Below are 26,914 nucleotides of genomic sequence, written 5' to 3' on the forward strand. Positions count from 1 at the left end.
AAGCTGCACTGGGCCACTGCAAGGGGCTGTGGCCATGGGCACTGCACTGACCCCACTGCTGGGTTTGGCTGCCACGGCCACCGTGAGAAATGAAACTGTCCTTGGAAACACTGGGGAGGTCTGGGAACGCTGTGGGAGACACTGGGACCTACTGGGAGTGACACTGGGGAGGACTGGGACAACCTGAGGACCCTGGGGGCATTGCGGAGAAAACTGGAGACACTGGGGCATCATGTAGATCACATTGGGAGGAACTGGGAACGACTGGGAATGAACTCAGGTGTATTGGGACAGACAGGGCTGCACTGGGAGGGATTGGAGGGACACTGGGGTTGAACTGGATTCTACTTGGAATGAAATGGGCTTTAGTGGGGTTATAATGGTCTGTACTGGGAATGGACTGGACTGTCCCTGGAAGGACTATAGGAGGGTGATTTGGCTGCTCCCGCCTCCCCCACATCCCATTTGCCGAGGCTCCCACCCATCACTGTTCGCAGCCAATCATCACTAGGAATCTGGGCCTAGGGGCGGTGCCTAAAAAGGCGCCATATTTTCTCTTTGCATACAACTCCCATCATGCCCCGCGGCCCCATTAAGCCCCATCGGAGCCGGGACTACAACGCCCGTCATGCCCCGCGCTCCACAGTACCCCAGGATCTGCCCCCATCTGTCCCATCAGTGTTCCCCAGACGCTCTAGGATCCCTCAGAGCCCCCTCACCGCCCATTCGGGAGCCCCCAAAAGCGCCCCGGACCCCCTGAGTGCTCCCAACCCCACAGATGCCCAGTACAGCCACTTGTGGAAATTCATTTCCTCTCATCCCCTGCGGCCCCAGAGCCCCTCAGAACACAGTCCCGTGCCTAAAACTCCTGCTGTGCCGTGTGCCCTAAAGATCCTGGTTAGAGCTCCCCGAGCTCCCCGCAAGGACTCCCGAATTTTTTAAGTTCCCGTGAGGGTTTCAAGTCGCGGCTCGGATGCAAAAGTGTCCCATAACAGCCGTCCCTGACCCCCAAACATCGTGATCAAGCCACTTCTGGGACTACAGCTCCCATCATGCTCCGTGGAGCAACTCTGGTGCTATTCCAGCCGGGACTTCATCTCCCGTCATCCCCATGCCCTACCGAGATCCATTGCAGCTGCGCCTAGAACTCCCGTGATGCTCCGCAGCCCTATTAAATCGTATGATACCTGCGCCTTCAACTCCCATCACCCCCCGCGCCCCAGAGAGCCCCGTGAGAGCCCCCCAAGGGCCCGCCTGGACCCCGAAGGGCCCCAAATTCCCCTCCCTGACCTCCAAGGGCCCCCCTGGACCCCCAAGTGCTGCTCCGACCAAGAACTGTCCCTCGGAATCCCTGAGTGCCCCTCCAAGTGCCCACCCGGCTTCCCCAAGTGTCCTCCAGACCCTCAAGGTCTCTCTGAATTCCCTCCCCAGACCCAAAGCTGCCCCAAATGTGCCCCAGAAATGTCTCCAGGGACCCCTAAGTGCTGCCCCTTGACCCTGTGTGAGAAAAAGATGATGAAAAAGGTGTCAAAAAAGATGATAAAAAGACTAAAAATGTAACTAATTAGCATAAAGAGGAAGAAATAAGTCGCCAATAAATATTAATTAATTAATGAAAGGAATTGTGTTTCTTAGCATGAGAGACAATTTTTTTTATTACTAAAAAATTTATAGATTTTTAAAGAAAAATACAAACCCAATGTAATAAAAATAATAAAAATATTATTATAAATTAGAATATTATGTTTATAACTTTATTTATTAATTAAATTTTATTTACAAGGAAAAATACTTTGATTTTTTATGTGTTTTGAGATGTCAGTCCCCGGTAGGTCATGTCAGACATAGTGAGGTTGGGGGTGAGGAGCAGCTTGTCCAAACAGGCTCAGCCTGCAAGGGGCTCATTCTTCTCCCTGCCCAGACCTCCTAAGGAGACATACAGCATCAAGATCACCTGGGAAATGCTTCTGTCCCTTCTTCTCTGAAATGAAAACAAAAAAAAATATTCCGTTGACTGAAAAGAAAAATCATGATGTGCACTTTGGAATCTTCCTCCTGAAAAGAACTCCAAACTGACTCTAATCACTGCACAAGCCCTGGACACTCAAAGACAGTGGAAGGGAGACAAAGAGCTCCTGAGGGCTTTCTGTATTTTAATCAGCCCCACGCTGGATTTGGGGCTGGCTCCAGGAGCCTCAGGCATGCAGAGAAGGATGGAGAAGCTGCTCAAGGAGTCAGCAGCAAAACTCCAAGTGCCTTGGAGCATGGCTGGGCCCCAGGGAGGGCAGGGAGTGCCAAAGGCTGCCCAGGGCCTGGTGAGAGCAGATCCTTGAGGGCAGGATTGCAGGGAGCCACAGGCTCTGAGCAGGGAACTGCAATGCTGAGCAAGGCCCGGCAGAGCTGGGTTTTCTCTCCTGTCAAGAGTCTCTGGGTAGACACTGTTGGTTTCAGGTCCATGGTCCCTGTACTGCTCTTGGCCTGCTCTGGTTAGGGTGACAAAGGCAAAAAGCTCTGACCACGGTCCTGATGTTGTCTTATGTTTTCTGTTGTTAGAAGTGTTATTTTAATTCTTCATTTGGGTGGTGGCTTGTTGTTCTAGGGGTTTTTGTAAGGTCATTCTTTTCTTCCTGGTCTTATGGGATTTTCATATTTGGTTATTATGACATAATCCTCTTCTTTATGGTGTCGGGTGGTTCGCCATCTTAGATTAGAGTGGGAGTGATAGTAAAAGGTTTTAGAATCATAAAATTTCGGGAATTAGAAAGAAGCTAGACTCAGTGGGGCCCTGGAAAAATGTTTAAAATGGACTCTGAAAATGTTAGGCTTTGTGTTTGCCAGATCATGTGAAATTGCATTTACTTAAGCAGTATATGAAAAATGATATAATTGTGATGATTATTTAGTAATTAAATATAATTATTGTATAATCATAAGAGGAATCATGAGCAACTATGTTAGAAAATTAAGGGGCACCACGAGGAGCCCATGCTTGGCTGAAATCTATGTAGCCAATAGAACAATAGAAGTTTAATAATTAACATGAAAGTTATATAACGATAAAATATAAAAACGTATTCATCCTGAATGTATGGTTGGAGACAGATTTGAGTTTGTACCCCTGACACCCAGAGCTCTTCAATAAAAGCACCTGCATAGAATCATTCTTGTGATTATGTGCTTCTGAATGCTAACAGGAGCAGTGGGGGGAACACCTGACAGTGAGGGGATTTATATAATTATAAATCCCTTAACTGGCATTGGAACTAGACATAGCTATTAAACATTCAACAAACAATCTGTAACTAACATTGGAACTTTATATTAACTCCTTTAACAATGAACTTTATATCAATTTCTTTAACAATCGATTCTCTACCATTTTCCCCTCTAATTGTTCAATTGGGCTCAAGCCTGCATCAATTAGCAATTACTTCTTCTTGAAAGTACAATTTTTGATATTGGTTGTAAATTTGCTTGGCATCTTCATGTTCTTGGTCATTCATTATCATGGTTACTTTTGCTTCTTTCTTATTAAGCTCTTTTGGTATCATTACACTTGCTTGTACACCAGATGTTACAACTCGGATTATACAGGGGAGCATGCAAAGTAGGAGGATCAAACTAGCAATTTCACATAAGATGAAAAAGGCTATTTTATTCCACCAGTTTCCTTTTAATGACCAGAAATTGTCCCACCAGCTGGTGTCGAATGTAGGGGCCCACTCTTGTGTTCCAACATAAACTAACTTACAGATTTCCTTTGAGATATTTCTAATTACTTCAGTGCAGTCATCTATTTCTAAGCAGCACTCAGAGGAGTTAAATTTTCCACAAATAATAAATAATCTACTGCTAGTCTGATTTGATACACCACAGTACTAGTCAGGGATAGTTGGTTGTTTATGTGGTCTAAAGCCAGAGAGGTTCGGTTCGATACCATCTCGAGTGCTTCTTGTAATCTCAGAATCCGATTTAACCCCGTGTAAATTGGGCTCCGGTGTCTCCAGGACCCATCTTGAGCCCAGGTCACTGGTCCATAAGTGCAAATTATTTCCTGGTGGTCCATACTGTGTTTTTCCGTGTCTGGGTTCCTCCAGTTTCAATTAAGTTTCTTTTTGGTCAGCTAGATCTGTTCAAATCATCATATACTGGGACCCCTAAGTTCAATCCAGACTCTTTTGGGAGTAAGAAAAATGACGGTTTAATAATTCCCATAGTGCAAGTGCTGCTTCACTCCCCGGGTAATTCAGTGTAAGCCACATTCCCACATATCCAAACCAGGTTTTCTGGAGCTTTCCGAGAAGCATCACTGATAGCCATTGGAAATTCCCAGTACTTGGATATTTCTCTCACTCCCCAGAATGGGTTTATTCCTTTTCCAGTACACTCATGGAATTAATCTCCTTCTTGATAGATACACCCCATTTCTTTCTTCCCAATGGACCAGTATTTATTGGGCTTTCTAGGGATCTGTCTAGCTAATGGATGTTTTACTTTTAAATATCTTTTACAGGACATTTCTCCTACTGGGGTTTTATACATTTTCCCTTTCCTAGATATACATTACTCTTCTCCAATTATTTTAGACATTAATTCCCACCATTCTTTTCCTCTTTGTCCAACAGTTGGTACTTTTTGTCTCGTTTGTGTCCATTTTAACATATCTATTGGTCTTAAGCTGATCCCTTCCCAAGGCCAGACTTTGGCCATTTGTGTATTTCCACAGATTCAGCAATTACTTACATTCAACTCTTTACTGATCTTTTCCACTAAATCTATGAACCAGTTTTTCCCACTAGATGTTTCTAGGTCTTCTTTCTCATTTACTGATGTTGTTACTTCTTTCTCTTTTATTAAGTCCTCTGTGCCTTTTTGATTGGACTTATGTTCAAAGCAAAGCCAAGCATCTCCTATAGGACACTCCCCAAGCAGTCATTGCTGGTAAGTGGTTATATTTTGTGAAATCCAGTAAGTCTTCCTGTGCCCTTGGTAGGTTGCTAACAGAGAGAGGTTGACACAGTTTAAATTTGTATGTACTTGTATTAAAGATACGGTTTCTTCCCCTCTGTAAAGAGGGTAGTAACATTGAGCACATGGGCTCTTCTGATTTCCCAGCGTGTTGTTAACAAGTTAGATCAGTAAGAGCATTCCCAGGAGTCTGGTATGAGGCTTTCCCCTAAACTCTACAACTACAGAGCTGCACCCAGTGATTGGAGTGGCTGTTTTTAGGCGGACTGTAGACTCACCCAGCCTTGCCTCCTGCTTATGCTTTTCTCCTACAGAAGAGCTCATTGATTTTAGTACAGAGTTTTTAATTCTCTCAGTGTCAACACATTTGACATTTCTTTACTAATTTATTTTTACCCTGATGGATATTTTATAGGAGATTGCTTTGTACACTAAGATTGGAGTTAACTGGGGCATTTAAACTTTTTCACATGAAAACATGACCTAAAAACCTTGAACTCAATGGTCAGATGACTTTAAGAATTTTCGGTATCCAAAACGATAGAAAAAATACTCCAAACAAATAACGAGGTATTTACTCTTATGCCTAATCCTACAAAATTACAATATACGCGGAAATGAACAAAGGCTCCAACACAAACTAAAACCTGTACATTCATTATTAATCACTAACTAATAATAAATGCAACAGGAAAGTATCTACTTTTCAAACTCAAATTAAAATATAAATAACATTAACTACAATTTTTAACAGTTCTTAACAAGTTTTGATTATTTAAACAGTTCTTAACAAGTTTTTGACTATAGACAGTCTCCAATAGTCTTTAGGTCTCCTTTGGAGGGTTAGCTTTAGATCATCTGAGTGATTAGTCACAATCCATTCATCAGAAGACTTAGAAGGGGATGTGGTTGGTTTTGACTCTTCAGTGGGAGGTGGTGCAGGTCCTTTAATCTGGGTTATATGTGTCCACCCCTTCTCTTGGGCCATATGGCTGAATTGCTGGTGAGTAGGACCTGAAAAGGGCCTTCAAACTTAGGGGTTAAAGGTGAAGAGCTCCATGATTTAACTAACACCCAGTCCCCTGGATTGATGTTATGGCCCTTAGTGTCTAAGGGAGAGGTTTGAGGGAGATAACCCTTTCTCCTAAGATCTTCGAATGTACTTCCAATAGCCTTTAGATATTTTAGGGTGGCTGTCTCTCCTTCTGGATAAATTCCCGTGCTATATGGGGTTGTCAAGAAGAGGATTCCAAACATCATTTCATACGGTGAGACTCTTATACCTGATCGAGGCCTTGTTCTAATTTGTAACAGTCCTAAGGGTAGACAGTTAAGCCAATTCATCTGGGTTTCTGTAACTAATTTAGTTAATAGGTTTTGGATGGTTTTATTCATTCTTTTTACTCCTCTGGAGCTCCAGGGATGCCAATGGGCTGTGCAACCTCCATTTCATTCCCAGGGGTTCAACAACTTGTTGTAAAACTTGGACAGTAAAATGTGGACCTCGGTCAGAATCGACATTATTTATCAACCCATATCGGGGAATGATGTTTTCAAGGATTGCTTTTGTGGCTGCTTGGGCTGTCTCTGTTTTGGTCAGGAACGCCTCTACCCAATGGGTGAGGTGATCCACGGTAACTAATAAGTGTCTGTATCCCTGAACAGGGGACATTTCTGTGATGTCTACCTGCATATTTTGGAATGGCCACAAGGCCAACTCACTTCCCCCAGATCAGATAGTACTCTTCTCATTACTTTCTGATTAATTGGTTGGCAAGTTAAACATCCCTTGGTAACTGCCTTTGCTATGGTACGTACTCCCATGCACATATGATCCCTTGGAAAGTGGTCACATAATCCTTGTATTCCCCAATGGGTCAACTCGTGTAAGTCCATCATCACCTTTCAGGCTAGAGCTTTATTTAAAATTTGCTGTCCATCAGGGGTCCGCCATTCTCCATTTTCTTTTTGCTGTGATCTCATTTTTTCTAACTCTCTTAATTCTTTCTTGTCAAAGATTGGTTATTCCTCTTTCCTTTCCCTACTAGATGTTCCCTCTATCTTAAGAATTTTAACTGGACTTTCTTGTTCCTAAGCTACTTCTTTCACTACTTGATCAGCTAATCGATTTCCCTTTATTTTCGGGGTGTCCCCTTTTTGATGTCCTTTTATGTGAACTTTGGCTATCTCAATTTGTTTCCTTAGGGACTCTAGTGCTAATTTTCTTAGCTCTTCATGTATTAAATTTTTGCCTTTAGAATTTAGGTACCCCTGTTCTTCCCATATTTTTCGAATGTATGGGCAATCCCAAATGTGTACCAGGAGTCGATATAGGTTGTTCCTTTATCTTTTTCTAGTAAATCTAATCCTCTCTTCAGGGCACAGATTTCACAGCACTGGGCAGACCAATTTGTGGGTAGTTTTCCCATTTCCTGAACTTGCATGTTCTGCCCATCTATGGTTGCATACCCTGAGACCTGTTTACTGGCTACCATTTGTGATGGTCCATCTGTAAATAAAATTCTCCCATGTGGGAGGGGCTTATCTTCTAAATCTTCTCGCACTTTAGTCTGCATTTCAATAATTTGTAAACAATCATGTTCCAGGTCTTTTAATGGCTCTCCCGTGAGGAACAGGGCTGGATTTAAACATTTTGAAGTGAATAATTGGAGGCCCTTGGTACTTATTAGGTTGACTTCATACTTTAGTATTTGGGCGTCGGTTACCCCCTGAGGAGCCTTGTGACTTAAAACATCTTTCACATTTTGTAGTGTATGAATCTTCCCCTTTCAGGTTAGTTTCTGTGTGTCTTCTATTGGGGTGGCTGTTGCCTCTATCACTTGCACACAGGCTGGCCACCCTCTGGCTACTGGATCTGGTAACTTGGAGAGAGATGCGACTGGCTTCCTGCATCCTCCCAAGTCCTGGGTAAGGACTCCACAAGCTATCCCCTCTTCCACATTTACAAATAGGTCAAAAATCTTTTAAAGGTCTTGTAGGCTCAGTACAGGGACACAGGACAATTTAGTTTTCAGATTCCGAAGTTGTTCCTTGTCATTTGAGGTCCAGGTTACAGGCTCTGAGTCTATCAATTTGTCATATGGAAATTTAACGCTTTTAGTGATTTAATACTGATCAAGCCATAATCTGCAATACTCAAACAAACCTAATAATTTTCTAACATCTCTTTTGGTCTTTGGGACAGGGATGGACAGAATTCCCAAAATTCAGGAGGCCACGAAAGGCTTAGACAAAATGAAAATGATTCACTATTGTATCGAAGTCTGGCCTAAGTTAAACCTGCAGGGGGAGTGGCCATGGTATGTGACAAGAGATCCATGGATGTGTTCCCAATTAAACCAACACCTGAAAACCTGAGAAAGTCCCAATCTTGAGCAGTTAACATATGCTGCATGTTGGCAGAGGGATACCACCGGCAATATTATAAAAGTCTGTAAACTACAAAAACAGGAGGAAAAGAATGAGGGGAGAGAAGAGGTTAGTGTTAAGTGGTACCCCCTTGATTACTTACCTCCTTCTCCATTCCCTCCTATTTACCTGGCAATGCCCCAGGCTCCTCTCCCAGATCCCCCCCTTTTACCTCTGGCGTCTCCATCCCCAGAATCAGCAGCTTCTCTGATCCCATTACCACCTCCAATTAACACTCCTATGGTCAATACTCCTACCCTAACCTCAACTCCCTTACCTGCTCCAAACACTACTGTCCCACCTCCCTCTAATCCAGTTATTTCTCCAGTCTCCCCCTCAGCCTCTTCAACTGTCTCTCCAGCCCCACCTCCAGTGTCCCTTCCTACAGGTTCAGTCTCTTTCCCCTTACCTACTGCTATACCATTACTCCCTCCTAACTGGGAGGTGAGCACCTCCATCTCTAACCCAGTTAGTATGAGTCAACTAGCCCCACTCCTCCTGTTTCTTCCCAGAAGGGTAACCTCATGGAGGGACCTTACTGTAATACACAATCTAAAACATCTAAAGTGGAGAAGCTTTTTCCTCTTAGAGAAGTCCCCATGGGTGGGATATGTGGGGGACTTGTGTTTGCGAATGCCCCATTAACAGCCACTGAAATTCGAGGCTTTGAAAAGGAGTTAGGGAACTTAGTGGAGGATCCAGTAGGAATATCGAACCAAGTAAATCTATTTCTAGGCCTTAACATTTACACCTGGGGAGAGCTGAACTCTATTTTTAAAATTTTATTCAGCGCTGAAGAAGTGAGGATGATCAGGGACACAGGAATGCGGATGTGGGAGTGAGAAAATAATTCAGGAGATCCCAGTGACCAGAAATTACCCTTACAGGACCCCGAGTGGGACTCTAATGAAGAGGAAGATAGAATGAACATGGAAGAGTATAGGACCCTGATGGTTAGAGGAATAAAGAAATCAGTTCCCTGAAGTAATAACACAAAACTAGCTTTTGATAACATGCAAGAAAAGGATGAAACCCCAGCTACTAGGCTTAAGAGATTAAAGAGGAACTTCCAATTATATTCCAATATAGATCCTGATAGCTCTTAAGGCCAAGTACTTCTAAAAGTGCAATTTGTTACAAAATCGTGGCTGGACATATGGAGAAAGTTAGAGAAAATGGATGACTGGCAGGAGAAGGGAATAAATGAACTGTTAAATGAAGCTTTAAGGATATATTTAAGGAGAGAAGAAAAGAAAACTAAAGCTAAAGCTAGAATCATGGTAGCTGTAGCCAGGGAAAGTCTAGGCGTAAAGAGATCAGCAGGGACGACCATCGAGAATCAGTGAAAATGGACAAAAGTCCTCCTTTGAAACACCCAAAGATAAACCTATACTACCTCCATGGGTGGATACAAACAAGAGACCAGGGGCACCACTGAGTGACAGGAAATGTTATTACTGTGGAGAGATAGGACACATAAGAAGGGATTGCAATAAACTCTCTTTGGATGAGGCAATGGTAAAAGAACAAGAGGCTCTTGAGAGACTCCTGAGGGATGACAACAAGGGGTGTCAGGGGCTTTACATGCTAGGGGACCCAATGTACCATCAAGAAGAGCCTCTGGTAAACTTTGAAGTCGGTCCCCAAAGTGAGGAATTTGAATTTTTAGTTGATACCGGAGCAGATAGATCAAGTATAACGGAATTACCCGCAGGAGTGACAACTGGGAGAAAGGTCTGTGAGGTGATGGGAGCAGAGGGAAAACCATTTAGAGCCTCCATAGCTGAAAACGTAGAAATTAAAGGAAACGGAAGGCAGCGTGTGGCTGACTTTATCTATTTACCTAATCTAGAAAGTAATTTACTATTAAGGGACCTACAAATCTCATTAGGAGTGGGGATTATCCCAAAGGATGGGAGAATGATGGTTCAGATCATGAAATTGACATCAGGAGATACAGAGCAGATAAACGCAGAGGTTTGGGCAGGAGAAGGAAAGAGGAGCTATCTAGACATCCCACCAATAAGAATTGAAATGCAAAAAGGAATTCCTCCCGTTCAAGTAAAGCAATACCCAATGTCTATTGAGGGAAAAAAGGGACTGACCCCTGGGATTGAGCAGCTATTAGAGGAAGGTATCCTGGAGCCGTGTATGTCTCCCCACAACACCCCTATTTTAGCAATCAAGAAGGCAGATGGAAAAATACCAATTGGTCCAAGACTTAAGGAAGAAAAATAAGAGAACTATAACCAGGCATCCAGTGGTCCCAAATCCCTACACCCTCTTAAGTCAGATCCAAAGGGAGCATGCCTGGTTTACTATTATAGATTTAAAAGATGCATTTTGGGCATGTCCTCTTGCTGAGGAATGTAGGGATTGTTTCGTGTTTGAGTGGGAACATCCAGAGAAGAGGAGGAAACAACAATTAAGGTGGAAGCGCCTACCCCAAGGATTTACTGAGTCCCCAGATCTCTTCAAGCAAGCCTTAGAAAGGCTTTTAGAACAATTCAACCTGAGACCGAAGTACAAATTCTACAATATGTAGATGACTTATTAATATCTGGAGAGGAACAGAATAATGTCAGGGCAACGTATACGCCTTTTAAATTTCCTAAGAGCAAAGAGTTTAAAAGTATCTCAGAATAAATTGCAATTTGTGGAAGCGGAAGTTACTAATCTGGGACACATAATTGGGAAAGGATATAAGAAATTAAGTTCTGAAAGAATTTCAGGCATACTATCCATACAAGCACCAAAAACTAAGAGAGATGTAAGAAAACTATTAGGCTTATTTGGGTACTGTAAGTTATGGTTAGACCAATATACCCAAAATGTAAAATTTTTATATGACAAATTAGTAAATGCTGACCCAATAGAATGGAGAAATGAGGATGACAAAAAACTAAATAATTTGAAAGATAAACAATCCTCAGCACCTGTCCTAAGTTTGCCCAATCTGGAAAAAGAATTTGACCTATTTGTAAATACCAAAAAAGGAATTGCATATGGGGTGGTAGCCCAAGAGTGGGGAGGGTGCAAGAAACCAATTCCTTACATCTCCAAACTGCTACACCCGGTAGCTAGGAGGTGGCCCACCTGTATTCAAGCAGTTGCTGCAGCAACCACCTTAATTGAAGAGACTCAAAAACTCACCCTGCGATGTAGAATAAGAATCCATGCACCACATGACCTAAAAACAATTTTAAGGCCAAAGAGCCCAGAAGTGGCTTACTGACTCCAGAGTAATAAAGTATGAAATAATTTTAGTAGATGCTAATAACCTAGAGCTGGTAACCTCTAAAACTCTAAATCCAGTGCAGTTCCTCTCTGGAGAGCCATTATTAGAACTAGAGCATAACTGCTTGGAACTAGTGGACTTTCAGACAAAAGTTAGGGAAGATCTAGAAAAGATACCTCTACCTTATGGAATAAAATTATTTACTGATGGGTCTTCGAGAGTAGTGGAGGGAAAAAGGATGTCTGGATATGCAATAATTGAAACTACAGAAAAGGAAGACATGAGATTTACCGAGAAGGGCAAACTGCCTTCTAATTGGTCAGCTCAGTGTTGTGAAATCTATGCCTTAAAGAGGGGACTTGACTTATTGGAAGGGGGCCAAGGGACAATTTACACTGACTCACGGTATGCCTTTGGGATCATTCATACATTTGGAAACATTTGGGAGGAACGTGGGTATCTGAACTCCAAAGGAAAAAACTCAGTGCACACAGAACTGATAAGATTAATATTAGAATCTCTACCTAAACCTGCAGAGATCACAGTGGTGCATGTTAAGGGACATCAGAAAGGGAATACCATCGAGGAAAAAGGGAATCAGTTAGCTGACCAAGTGGCTAAGGAGGCAGCGTTAAACCCAGGGGAGCCAGTGAAATTACTCAGGTTAAACAAAGTGTTAGGCGAAGAAAGGAAAGGAAAACTAGTATTCAGTGAGAAAGAACTAAAAGCAATAAAAGAATTAAAAATGCATCAGGGGAACCAAGGGGAGTGGTTGACACCAGATGGGTGTAAATTTTTAAATAAAGCCCTAGCCCAGAAAATGTTAACAGAGATACAGGAATTAACCCATTGGGGGAGTCCAAGGGTTATGTGATCACTATTTAAGAGAAAACTTATGTATCGGAATACATGAGTTAGCAAAAGCAGTAACTGAGGGGTGCCTAATTTGCCAAAAACTAAATCAAAAAGTGATGAGGCAGACCATGCGAGGGGGAAAAGAATTAGCCCAAAGACTATTCCAAAACATTCAAATAGACTTTACTGAAATGCCCCCTGCACAGAGTTGCAAACACTTATTGGTAATAGTTGACCACCTTACTCATTGGGTAGAAGCCTTTCCAACAAGAAAAGAGACCGGAAAAGTGGAAATAGTAGCCAAGATTATCTTAGAATTCTAACATCAATCCCCGATACGGGTTGGTGAACAATATTGATTCAGATAGGGGACCACACTTTATCGCACAAGTATTAAATAAGATAATTGAGGCTTTAGGAATAAAACGGAGATTACATACCCCATGGCATCCCCAGAGCTCTGGGAGGGTAGAAAGAATGAATAAAACCCTCACAAATATATTACCAAAATTAATTGCAGAAATGTAGATGAACTGGCTCAAATGTCTACCCCTTGCCTTTTTAAGGATCAGGACAGGACCCTGATCAGATATAGGGGTTCCGCCCTATAAAATGATATTTGCACTCCCATTTTTAATGACTCCATATAGTAGTGGGGACTATTTTGAAGGGGAAACAGCTACCTGAAAGTAAATAGAAACCATTGGAAAGACCCTAGAGAGTCTGAGAAAAAGAGGATATCTTTCCCAAACTTCCCCCCTTGATACAGATGTGCACCAAATAAGTCCGGGAGATTGGGTACTAATGAAGTCATGGAGTAATACCCCATTATCTCCAAAATCTGAAGGATCCTTCCAGGTATTACTCATGACGCACACTGCAGGAAGGACACGAGAAAGAGGCTGGACTCACACCACTCCAGACAAAGGACCGGTACCACCCCCCCAAACAGCACACTGGATCCAACAGCACCAGCTACAGACGCTTCCACGTGGGTTGCAATCCCGAACTCGGACAATCTCAAAGTTACCTTTAGAAAGAGACCAAAGGTTGCTTAGAAAGACTGATAAAAGTACAAGAGACTAATATATTAAAATTGTTATACTTTTTATTCAAGTCATTATTATTTATTGTTTTTGTTGTTGACTTAGGAATGTAGAATTTTTAGTTTGTGTTGGAGCCTTCATTTGTTTTGGAGTATATTATGATATTATTGGATTAGAGATTAGAGTGAACATTTTGTTAACTCTTTGGTGTAAAGATTTCATATATTATCATGAATATAGAGAATGGGTTCCTCCATCTCTTTTTAACTGTTCAAGGTTACAAGTTGAAGAGTTATAAGAATTAAATGTTAGTGTGATAGTTAAGTTCAAAAGGTTATATCACCAATAGAGTTCTAATAATCTATTTTTCTCCAAGGAAAACCCTGGGGGTTTCAAACCTACTCTCCTACAGAACATTCCTCGGGAGCTATTAAATTGATAGAAAGTGGGAGGAAAGAGAAGGGAGAAAGTTCCCCAATCCTAAGAGGCAAGGCCAGGTGAGATCATGGCAATGGTTCATACTGGACTCTTGGGAGGACTGGTGTTATTCCTGTTTATGGAAAGTATAGGGAGTAAGGAAAATCTATGTACTATCACTCCCTACACAATGGGGAGAACCTCGCATCCCTGATAAGGGTTCACACCAATGTAAATCCTTATTTTTTAACTACTCCCAGTTATTTACCTGTCAAGAGGACGGGAAAGTCTATTCGATTGCGAGAAGCACTGCCTCATTTAGGCAACGCTTACTTGGAGAATGCCCTGTAGGAAAAACTTGGTTTTGTTTTGAGCATGAAAGTAATCAGGAAGGACTGAAAGATCTAATAAAGGAAAGACAATTAACAGTAACCACCAAAAAGGATGAAATAGAAATGCCCTTAGGGAAGAACCTATTCCTAGACCTAGTTGAAAGAATTAGTAAGGAACTAAATCTAACCAACTGCTGGGTCTGTGGGAGTACTAAAATGACAGAAATTTGGCCATGGGAGGGAATTAGTTTAGGACCATTAGAAGTTCTAAAGTGGGAACAATCAGGACAGAAACCTCACATTTTAGGACAAAGAAGGAAAGAACAATGGGACTTAAAATCTAAAGTAATTGGGGAAGAATGCATAATAAGGGCAGGGAAGAGATATAATACCCCAGTGGGAAAGGTGGCATGCAAGAGGTATCTAAAGATTGAATACTTAAATGCTAGATGGATTCCCCAAGAAACAAATCAATAATGGTCCACTGGGAAAAGGAAAAGGGGTGCATTTATCCTGAAGGCTATAGGCTGCACAAATATGCAGAAAAAGGGGTAAACCCCTTTTGGGGAATAAGACAAATATGTAAATATTGAGAATACCCTTGGGAAGTCCGAGACATCTTTTGGAAAGCCCCCGATCATCTATTTTGGATTTGTGGCAACACAGCCTATACTACTCTTCCAGGAGACTGGATGGGAAGCTGCACTATAGGTGTCATCAAACCTGCTTTCTTTCTATTGCTAAAGGAATCAGGGTCAAGTTTAGGGGTTCCATTGTATGACAATTTGAGAAAGACTAACTGGAAAAAGAGGAATATAATTGACCTGGGGGGAAAACAAACCTGGAAGGGAACAATCTGGACAGCAGAAGAGATAATTAACACATATGGACCTGCAACTTGGGCCCAGGATGGATCCTGGGGATATCATACTCCAATTTACATGCTCAGTAGGATCATTCGACTCCAGGCAGTACTAGAAGCAGTGTCCAACAGAACATCACTTGTCCTTGACCATATTAATTACCAATTGGCCCAAACTAGAACTGTCATCTACCAAATTCGACTTGCAGTTGATTACTTAGTAGCCGATGAAAGAGGGATATGTGTAAAATTTAATTCATCAGAGTGCTGCCTGAAAATCGATAATAGAAGTGAGGTAATAAGAAACATCTCAACAGAAATAGGAAAAATAGCATATGTGGGAAATCAGGAGTGGACTCCCCTAATAGGCACCAGTTGGTGGGATGATTTTTGGTCTTTTAAAGGGAAATGGTGGAAGAAAGTAATCTTTATAGTAGTGGCGGCATTAATAAGTTTAATAGTCTTACCTTGCCTACTCCCATGTTTAAATAAGATTATATCATCTACAATTCAAGCTAGTACAGAGGTTTCAGAAACAACTGCTCAAGCCAAAATAATGATGATTGAAAGTCAAGAAGGAGAACATAAAACAGCTAAAAGAGTTTATGACTAGTATCAGAAATTACGGAAGTTTTATGTCCACGAAACAGAAATTACAAATTGATGCGGGCTTAAACTCGATCAAAAAGAAAGAGGGGATATATTGTGAGGAATGAAAATCCCGGAGATGACAGCTCTTTTTCAGAGTAGCAATTGGTAGTTGATGTTAATGAAGTTGATAAGGTCTTAATTTGAAATGTTGGTCTGTTGTTAAACATTGAATGTTAGAGTTCTAGGACTTGACTTTAGTTGCCGTTGTTAAATGTTGCTATATTACCCTCTATTTGTATCCCTCCTCGTCATGCTCTCTATTTGTACCCCATGTTAGTCTGCTGCTAAACATTGAATGTTAGAATTCTAAGACTTGCCTTTAGTTGCCGCTGTTAGATGTTACTATTTTACCCTGTATTTGTATCTCTCCCCGTCATACTCTGTATTTGTACCCCTTTCCCTCTCATCTGGGATTTGTATCCATTCCCGTGGGGAACCACTTCCCCGGCTCCCCTGCTCCCCGGAGGACTTGCACTGGGACTGAATTCAAATGAAAGGCTGTGGGAACTATATGAACCCTCTCAAAACAACAAACCAGCACATAAACTTTGACTTTAACCCACCAGAACCACACTAAGTCACCCACTCTAGACCAGAGCTGGATTCTGTCCTGTCACCATAACTTTGATAGTACCCAGCTTGAAAGATACCCCTGGACTAAGAGCCAACATCACCTTCCTAAGGACTCTCGTGAGGACGGAAGCCCCAGCTGTGCCGAAAGACAAAGCTGCACTCCTCCTCCTCAGCGTTGTCTAGTGGGAGCAGTGGCGCAACCCCTCGGGTTCCCCACCCAGAGCTGACTTTATAAAGGCCTTTTAAAGGAGCTGCTATCCTGGCCCTATTTATCACAGCTGGCAGGGGCTGCAGGTTGATGCCATGTGTCCTTGCTGCCCCTCACATCCCCCTGGCCCACCAAGAGCCCCAAGGCAGCCGTGAGGGACAGGCCCTGCTGGCCCAGGCTGGGCTCAGGGCTTGGCCTTTCTGCTTCCTGCAGCCAAGCCAGGCCTTGCTCAGCATTGCAGTTCCCTGCTCAGAGCCTGTGGCTCCCTGCAATCCTGCCCTCAAGGATCTGCTCTCACCAGGCCCTGGGCAGCCTTTGGCACTCCCTGCCCTCCCTGGGGCCCAGCCATGCTCCAAGGCACTTGGAGTTTTGCTGCTGACTCCTTGAGCAGCTTCTCCATCCTTCTCTGTGTGCCTGAGGCTCCTGGAGCCAGCCCCAAATCCAGCGTGGGGCTGATTAAAATACAGAAATCCCTCAGGAGCTCTTTGTCTCCCTTCCATTGTCTTTGGGTCTCCAGGGCTTGTGCAGTGATTGGAGTCAGTTTGGAGCTGTCTTCAGGAGGGAGATTCCAAAATGCACCTCCTGATTGGTTTTTAATCAAGGGTGCATTTTATTATTTTTCAGTTCATTGAAGAGGTGACAGAAGCGTTCCCCAAGTGATCTTGATGCTGACTGGTTCCTTAGGAGGTCTGGGCATGGATAAGAATGAGCCCCTTGCAGGCTAAGCCTGTTTGGAAAACCTGACCCGCACCCCCAACCTCACTGAGATCCCAAAACATCCAAAAATGTTCATAGAATTTATTAATTTTTATTCTGTAATGCATTTTTAAATGCAAATATTTTATTATTTATATATTTATTATATTTATTTATATTTATAACTACACTATTGGTTTTTATTACCTAGTCTTTATATTTACATAGAAAAAATCAATGCATTTTTAGTAGCCGAGAAAATGAATGCTCAATGTTTCTAAGTAAGACAATTCCCTTTATTAATAGTGCATATTATATGGCTCTATGCAGATATTTACCACATGTATTTTGATTTCTTGATTAGTAGTGCTGTATTAACATTTTAGTACTAAATGTAGTCTTGTCATTAAAAGGTAGCTTTTGTAGTTAAAATAGGAACTATGTTAGTGGGATTTTTAAGAACGGAATGAGGCACTCACAGCAGAGCGCAGCCCCAGGACACCTAAATATTTCAGGGAAAAAGAATTTTTTGCCCTCTTATCAGAAGAAACAAACTTCTTCCTGCCTCAAAGGCTCTGTTCAGATTAGAAGGAAGAATTTGATGATGACCAGACAGAATCCTGTATTTGACTGGAATTTATGCATCATGTATGAAGTCTATGACTATACAACGGGCTATTGGTTTCAGGGTTAATCCTTTGATAACAGGCGTCCTTTACTGGGCTCGTGCTTCCCAGAAAAAGGTACCTGGATGTCCGTAACTCTTTCTCTTTATTGTCTCATATTATCCTAATTCAAAATGTCCAAATTATTATTACTCAAATTGTATTACTATTTTTATAACCATTATATCAGTATTAAACTTTTGAAATTTTAAAAACAAGTTATTGGGGTTTTTCACACCTTCATTAATTAATTAAGTTCTAGCACTGATTTATTTATTCCTCTTTCTGGTAATTAGATACATTTGCACTCTTATTGTCATCTTTTTAAAATTCTTTTTACAATATTTACAAAAAAATACAGGACCGGGGGAGAGGGAGGATGAGGGCACCTTGGAGTCCATGGAGACGTTTCAGGAACACATTTGGGGCAGTTTTGGGTCTGGGGAGGGAATTCAGAGAGAACTTGAGGGTCTAGAGGACACTTGGGAGAGCCGGGTGTGCACTTGGAGGGGTACTCAGGGATTCTGAGGGACAGTTCGGGGTCCGGGGCAGCACTTGGGGGTCCAGGAGGGCCCTTGGAGGTCAGGGAGGGGATTTTGGGGTCTTTCGGGATCCAGGCAGGCCCTTGGGGGCCTCGAATGGAGCTCTCTGGGCGCGGGGGTTGATGGGAGTTGTAGGCGCGGGTATCATGGTTTAAGGGGGCCGCGGAGCATGACGGGAGTTCTAGGCGCAGCTGCAATGGCTCTCGGTGGGGCGTGGGGCACGACAGGAGATGAAGTCCTGTCTGGAATAGTGCCAGACGTTCGCCGCAGAGCATGATGGGAGCTGTAGTCCTGAAAGTGGCTTGAACACGATATTTGGAGGTCAGAGAAGGCTCCTGGGGGACACTTTTGTGTCCGAGCCGCGACTTGAGGCCCTCGAGGGGAAAGTAAACGTCTTCGGAGCCCTTGGGAGGAGGTCTGGGATCTCTAACCGGGCCATTTAGGGCACGGATCAAAGCAGGAGTTTTAGGCGCGGGACTGTGTTCTGAGGGGCTCTGGGGCCGCAGGGGATGAGAGGAGATGAATTCCCAGAAGTCGATGTACCGGGCATCTGTGGGGTTGGGAGCACTCAGGGGATCCGGGGACGCTTTTGGTGGGGGTCCCAAATGGGCGCTGAGGGGGCACTGAGGGATCCTGGAGGGTCTGGGGGACACTTATGGGACATATGGGGGCGGATGCAGCAGGTTCTTTGGGGCGCAGTGCATTAAGGGAGTTGTAGTCCCAGGTTCAATGGGGCTGTATCTGGCCGCGGGGCATGATGGGAGATATAGGCAAAAAGAAATATGGTGCCCATCTAGACACTGCCCCCAGACCTGGATCCCAGGTGCTGATTAGCTGCAACTGCTGATGGGCGGGAGCCTCGGCAAAAGGGATGCATTGTAGGTGGGAACAGCCAAATCACCCTCCTCCAGTCCCTTCCACTACAGCCCAGTTCATTCCCAGTACAGACAAGTATAACCCCAGTAAAGTCCATTTCATTACAAGTAGAACCCAGTTCAACCCCAGTGCCCCTCCAGTTCCTCCCAGTGCAGCCCAATCTATCCCAACACACCCGAGTTCATTCCCAGTTGTTCCCAGTTCCTCCCAATGTCATCCACAGGATGCCCCAGTGTCCCCCAGTCTTCCATGCAATATCCCCAGTTTTTCCCAGTATCCCCCAGTGTCACTCCCAGTATGTCCCAGTGTTTCCCACAGCATTCCAGTGTTCCCCAGTAGGTCCCAGGCCTCCCCAGTGTTTCCAAGGACAGTTTAATTTCTCTCGGTGGCCATGGCAGCCAAACCCAGCAGTGGGGTCAGTGCAGTGCCCATGGCCACAGCCCCTTGCAGGGGCCCAGTGCAGCTTGGGCTGATGATCCACCCTCACAGCTGGCCCAGGGCAGCTCTGTGGTGGCTTTGGTGGCACCTTGGGCTGGCACACACTGGAGCAGTGTGTCTGTTTGCAGTGGGGAAAATCAGGACGTTAAGATTTTTTCAAAAAGCCCCCAAAAGTAAAATACCCTCTTAGGCTGAGTGCAGCCAACTCTCCAAGAACAGCAGGGCCCAGGGGAGTGAGGACAGACAGGATGGGGCTGGGCAATGTGGCGCAAGGTTGTCCACATTGGGTCAGAGCTCCAGGCACAGCTTCTGTGAGCAGGCCAGAGCTGCTGAGGAGAGACCCTGGGTCAATGTCAATCCCAGAATGCTGCAATCACCTCTGATGTAAAAAGAAATAAAATAAAATACTTTATTTAAAATAGGAATGTGTATTTCTTATAAGGTCCTTCAAATCTTTCTCCATAATTGGACTAGGAAAATTTTAATGACCCTCTCAGGGCTTTGATGTTGTTTACATCAGACTCGGTCCCTGAGAGTGTCTTCAAAAAACTTCTCAAGAATTCAAACTTAAATTTAGACTCCAAAGTTCCTTGAAGTTTTTATGGGTTCCACTGAGGGACACGATTGAGAAAGTGTCCCCAGGTTCCAGTTAGAGCAGAACACTGGAGGCAGTGATGGCAGCTCGGGACAAACAAGGCAAAGGTGTCTGTGGTGCTGAGCAAAGCTGGATGTGTTTCAGGAATGCCAAGGGCCAAGGCCTGAGCCCCAGCCCCTGGCCAGGCAGATCCTGTCCCTCCCTCCTTGCTCAGGGCTCTTGCCGGGATGGGCACTGGCATGTGGGCATGTGCAATGCCAAGGGCAGGAGCATGGGGCTGCCCCTGCCAGGCTGCTGAGCAGGGACAAGGAGGCCATGAGGCCCCAGGCCTGCAAGGGTCACTTGTCCCATCGTGGCCTCAGGCCCAGGCCCAGCAGCCATGGCCAAAGTGCTGCCCATGTTGGCTCTGGCAGGGCTGTCTTTCAGCTGCTGCCCATCCCTGTGCCCTGTGCAGCCCAGGCTGTCCCACGGTGTCCCTGTCCTGCGCCTCTGTCCCTGCAGGCTGTCGGCATCCCCCGGGTGCCCCACCTGGCTGGGCCCTTCCTTTGGTGACAGCTCTGCCTCCTGCCTGCCTCTGCCTTCCCACACAGAGCCTGGGGCTGATACCAAAAGGGTTCATTCCATTTTTACCCTGCCTGTGAATTTCAGCACAGGAACAAGGCATGCAGGGGCTGCTTTCCCAGCAAGGATGGTTTGAAGGGAAGAAGAAGAAACCTGGCTCAAGGGTGCAGGGATAGAGAAAAAAAGGAGTGAATCTGGGAACTTGGGGTGGGTTTTATGGAAGTGGGTAAATTGTAATTCACATTTAGGGACTTTATATAGGTAACACACTGGTAGAATTCCATGTCCACATAGGGTTAGGAGTTATCCCATGTTGGACCTTAGGCCTGAATAAATGATTCTCTCTGAAATAGCAAATTAGTATTCGGGGGCCTTTTTCTGATATTTCAGAGATTTGGTGGCAGTGGGGCCTCACAGACCCAAGGAGTCAGCTGTGACACTGCAAACTCATGTAACTAAGGGTCCTTTGTGACACAGCAGAACCACATGGAACCAAAATCCATTTTGGTACATTGGGGCCACATTGAACCAATGGTCCATTGTGATACTGTGGATCCAAGAAGACCATTGTGATCCTGAGAAACCTCTTGGAACCAAGGGGCCATTGTGACTCAACAGGGCCTGGTGGAACCATGGGTCCATTGTGACACTGCAGAACCTCACGGAACCAAGGTGACCGTGTTCTACTGCAGAACATCATGGAACAAAGGGTCCACGGTGACACTGCAGAACCAAGGAGACTGCTACTGGCAGTGTGAGAGCTCATGAACCACAAGTCCATTGCGACACAGCAAGACCTGATAGAACCAAGGGTCCATTGTTAAACTGTGTGGCCTCATGGAACCATGAGCCATTGTGACACAGCGTGGCCACATGGTGCAAAGGGGCCACTGTGACACTGCCATTCCAAGGAGACCATTGGGACTGAGGAACCTCATGGAACCAAGGGTCCATTGTTCCACTGTGGGGTCCTGTGGAACCAAGGGGAGCACAGTGACATTGTGGGGCCTCATGTTACAATGGAGACTGTTCTAACACTTTGGGACCCACTGAAACCAAGGGGCCATTAGAGCATGGCAGGGCCTGGTGGAATCAAGGTGACTGCAGTGAACACTGTGGGTGTCCATGGGATGAAGGGTCCATTCTGACACCGTGGGACCAAGGATGCCATTGTGACGATCTGGGGCATCATGGAACCAAAGGCTCATTGTGACACAGCAGGGCCTCATGGAACCATGGAGGTCATTTTTACACTTGGAGGCCTTGTGGAACGAAAAGGGCCATTGTGGCACTTCAGAGCCTTGTGGAGCCAAGGGGACCACAGTGACACTGTGGGGCTCTGTGAAACCAATGGTCTGTTGTGAGACTGCAAGGCCTTATGGGATCATTGAGACCATTGTGACACTGCAAGGCCTCATGCAAGCAAGGAACCATTGTGACACTGTGAGGTCTTGGCAGGCCAAGGGGCAGTTGTCACACTGTGTGGCACCATGGAACCAAGGAGTCAATTGTGACACTGCAGGGCCCCATGGAACTAAGGATTCATGGAACAGTGCAGGACCCCATGGAACCAAAGGTCCGCTGGGACATTGCGGGGCTTCGTGGAATCCTGGAGGCCATGATGGCACTTGGAGGCCTTGTTGGATCAAGGGGCTTTGCAGGACCTCATGGAACCAAGGAGATCCTTCTGACACTGTTAGTCCCCATGGAACCAAGGGTCCATTGTGACACTGCAGCACCAAGGAGACCCCTGTGACACTGCAAGGCCTCATCGAAGCAAGGGACCATTGTGACACTCTGGAGCCCCATGGAAACAGGAGGCCAGTGTGACACATCTGGGCCTCATGGAACCAAGGATCCAATATGACACCATCACTATGACACTGCAGGGCCCCATGGATCCCAGGGAACAGGTCTGTTTGGTATGGCCTGACTGGTCCAACTGCCCTTGGCATGTTGGGGGTCTCTTCTCATGTACCCCTGAAACCCTGGGGCTCTGGGCTTTCCTTCAATTGGAAAAGAACTGCCCTTCTCATTCAAGCATCCATGGCCAAAACAGAATTCCCCCTTGAACCTTACCAATATCCAGGGATTGCTCCCAGACAAAAGCTGCCATTACCAACAAGTCCAGCTGCCCTTGTCTTCCTGAGAGCTGGGTCTCACCTGCCTTCAAACACTGGGGCTCAGTGCTTTCCTTCCTATGGAAAAGAACTATCCCTGCTTCCCAGGCACCCATGACCAAAATTGATATTTCACCTCCAGATTTCCTATATGGAATGGTTTCTCCCAGAGAAAAGCTGCCAGGACAGACAGCTCTGGCTGACCTTGGCCTCTTGTGGTTTTCCCTATTCTGCCCTGAAACACTGGGGCTGTACCCCTTCCTTCCTATGAAATATATCTTTCGTCTCCAGGTGCTCATGCCTGAAATTGGGATTTCACCTCCAAAAGTCCCATATCCAAAGATTTCTCCTGTAGAAAAGCTGCCATTACAGCCTTGACCTCCTGAGGGCCAGCTCTCACCTGCCTTCCAAACGCAGAGGCTCCGTGCTTTCCTTTTTGTGGAAAAGAACTGGCCTTGTCCTCCAGGCACAAATGGCATAAATTGGGATTCCACACTCAAGATTTCCAATACCCAAGGGTTGCTCCTGAACAAAGCTGCCAGGACAGACAGACAGGCCTGGTCCTTGGCCTCTGGTGACTGAAGTTCATGAGGCCCTGAAACACTGGGGCTCTGTGGTTTTCTTCCTGTGGGGACCACGGTGACAACTCTGGGGCCCATTGAACCATGGAGACCATGGTTATATTGTGGAGCCTTCTGAAATGCAGGGGCCATTGTCACACTGTGGGGCCTCATGGCACCAAGGCCATCACTGTGGCTCTGTTGGGCTGCATGGTCCCAAGGGCCCAGTGTGAGTCAGCAGGGCTTTTGGAAGAGGCCATTGCTGCATTTCAGGGCCTCGTGGAACCAAAGGGCTGTTGTGATCCTGCAGGGCACCGTGGATCCATGGAGAGCATTGTGGCATTGCAAGGCCCCATGGAATCATGGAGACCATTGTGACACTGTGGGGCCCCATGGAACCAAAGGGCCACTGTGACGCTGCAAGGCCTCATGGAAGCACGGGGCCATTGTGACACTGCAGAAGCAAGGAGAACATTGTAGCACTGCAGGGCCTTGTGGAACCAAGGAGAGATGAAAGAGGTGTGGCTGGTTTGGCCTCCCAGGGGCCACTGGACGGGTCCAGCTGATCTTGAAACACTGGGGGCTGATTCTCATCAGTTCTTGAAGAACTGGGGCTCGGTGCTTTCCTTCCTATGGAAAAGAGCCATCTCTCTTTCCAGGTGCCCAAGGCCAAAACTGATACTCCCTCTGAAAAATTCCCTATCTGCAAGGGTTCTCCCAGACAAAAGCTGCCAGGACAGAGAGCTCTGGCTGACCTTGGCCTCTGCTGGTCACCTCTCATCTCAAGGAAGCCCTGAGGAAAGTATTTGAACAGGTTTGACTACTGGAACATCAATGAGTCTGTCCTCCTCTGAAAAACTCAGATGATCTTCTGATCATATGTGTCTTTATTACTTACTGTGTATTATGCATGAAATATTATTTTCATGTAAATAACAATATTCTTCTCACTCTACCAGTGTTATCTGACACAAATCACCTCCTCTACATATGCATCCATGTCACCTTTACAAGCAAACAGAAGAATGAATGCAGCAGGAATGATTTGTCTCTGCTCCCAGCTGTCCCATCTCCTCAGGAGCTGGAGGTGCAGCCCCAGCACTTGGCAGGGCTCAAGGGCTCCCAAGCTCAGCTCCCACCCAGAGAACTTGCAGACCCTGGGCTGCTCTTCTTGGCCCCTGTACGCTCAGCCAGGCTGAGATGGACACTGATGGTTTCTGGGCCAGGCTCTCTGAGCCCAGCCCAGCTCTCTTCAAGCTCTGCCAGCTGCCCTGAGCTCTGGGCAGCACCAAGGGCCTCTCCCCAGCACAGCCCAGCCAGCTCTGGCCCCACAGCTCTGCTCAGGCCAGGCTGCTCTGGGCACTGCCCCATGGCCTCAGCCCCTGGCAAGGGCACAGCAGCAGCTGCAGCTGCCACAGGACTCAGCCCCAGCCATGGGGGAAGGTGCTTGGCTGAGGCCAAAGGAGGCTTCCTGGCTGCCCTGCTCCCCTTGGGCTGAGGTGCTGAGAGCTCTGCAGCCCCTGCTGCCATCCCATCTGCCCAGGGCAGCACAAGAGCCCCAGCCTTGGGGTCCCCAAGAGCTGCTCCTGCTCCAGGCCCAGGGCCCATCGCAGAGTTGGGGCAGCCACAAAGCTGTGCCCATTTCTGTTCATTGCTGCTCTGATGGGGATGGATCCTCAGAATCTTGGAGGTTGTTGATGAATTTTACTTTTCCAGAGGCCTCTTCATTCTTGAGATCTTCAGTTGAGAAATTCAGTGACAAAGGCTCATAAACATTCGTTCAAAACACCCAAACAAGACAAGCCCATGGGAATAATTCAAGTCTTTGATTCTTCTGTGGTTAAGCGGGCAGATTTCAGAAGTGTATTTAAACTGAATCTACTACACTGAAAACAATGCAGAGAGAATTGTATTGTCTTGTTAGGTTTTTTTTCCTGTTTATAGATTGCTATCAGCAATCCGCAGTTGATATTGATTCCCAGCACCTCCTCATGCAATCTGAACAGATATGAAAATCAAGACTCTTCATGGCTGACAATCAATCACACTTTGTCCCTACCCCCTCCCCACCATTTCCCTTATCGAAACCCTGGTGCTCAGAGCAGCTGAGGAATGGAGTCACATCCAGGGATGTCCCCAGGGCTCAGGATTGGGGCCAGATGTCATGGTTTGACCCGGAAAAAGGATTTCTGGGATGCTGTAGATAGGGCCAATGAGTGCTCAGATTTGAATATTGCCATCTGGCCCAACCACTGGGCATTGGACCCACCTCTGAGAACACAGGGTAAAAGCAGGGCTCTCCCCCTGGCAGGCTCTCTTTGGATTTCCGGCGGGAAGGAGTTGGGTCTCTCCCCCGCCCCAGTTGCTGGCTGGGTGGGGGGAGGGGAAAAGCCAGGTGGCCCGGCCTGGGAGAGGTAGGCCTGGCCCCCCCCCAAGGGTGGAAGGAAGAAGTAAAGAAATGCTGGGAAGCAATGTGCAGCCTGTTCCCCCACCTTGGAGAAAGACAGACAGAGAGAGAATGCAGCCTGTGTTTGTGGCCGTTATCTTGAAATTTAGTAAACATGTGCTGGCAGCAGGCAGCCCGGTTGAGGAGATGGGGGGGAGTGCAGCCAGGAGTCCAGCTGCTTGGAGGAGTTTTTAACCCTTCTTGGACAATGAAAACTTTACAGAACATTAACCCTTCCTAGATGAGTGATGAAGGTCTGGACCAGAGAGAGAGAGAGTGAGAGATGTTGGAAGAATGGAGAAGATGGAGTGGCATTTTATGCTGGACTCTTTTGTGTAGTCATGGACAGAGCCATGTTTCCATGTGATAGAGAGACTAAGTCCAGGGGGAGAAATGTCCCAGAGCCAAAGAAGATTCAGTGTGGGTACCCTTCGGCCCCAGGGGGTATATAAAAATGGGGGGGACAGATGTCCCAAAGGTGTTATACTGTGCTTTTCTGGAACTGGACAAAGCATCCTTAAAAAGACAACCCTGGAAGCAGCCCTGATTCTTGTTCGGTGGTGAGAGCACCGGAACAAGGTCGGAAAAGGCCACCACGACACATGGAAGGACTCCCTCTCCCCTTGAGGAACTGAAAGTTGAGCATTCTAAAGGGTGGTGCTGGACCCAGAACTAGTGATTTTAGAAGATGCTTTGTATTGGGAATTTAGGGGGGAGGAGAAGGAAAGTGTTTTTGTGAGGTTTTCATTTTCCTTGTGTTTTCTTTTTTCTTTTGTGTGTAGTTTAGTAATTGTTTTTATAGTTTAGTTAATAAACTTTTCTTTTTTTTTCAAGTA

This window comes from Melospiza melodia, unplaced genomic scaffold (genome assembly GCF_035770615.1).
Source record: "Melospiza melodia melodia isolate bMelMel2 unplaced genomic scaffold, bMelMel2.pri scaffold_62, whole genome shotgun sequence".
Lineage (NCBI taxonomy): Eukaryota > Metazoa > Chordata > Aves > Passeriformes > Passerellidae > Melospiza > Melospiza melodia.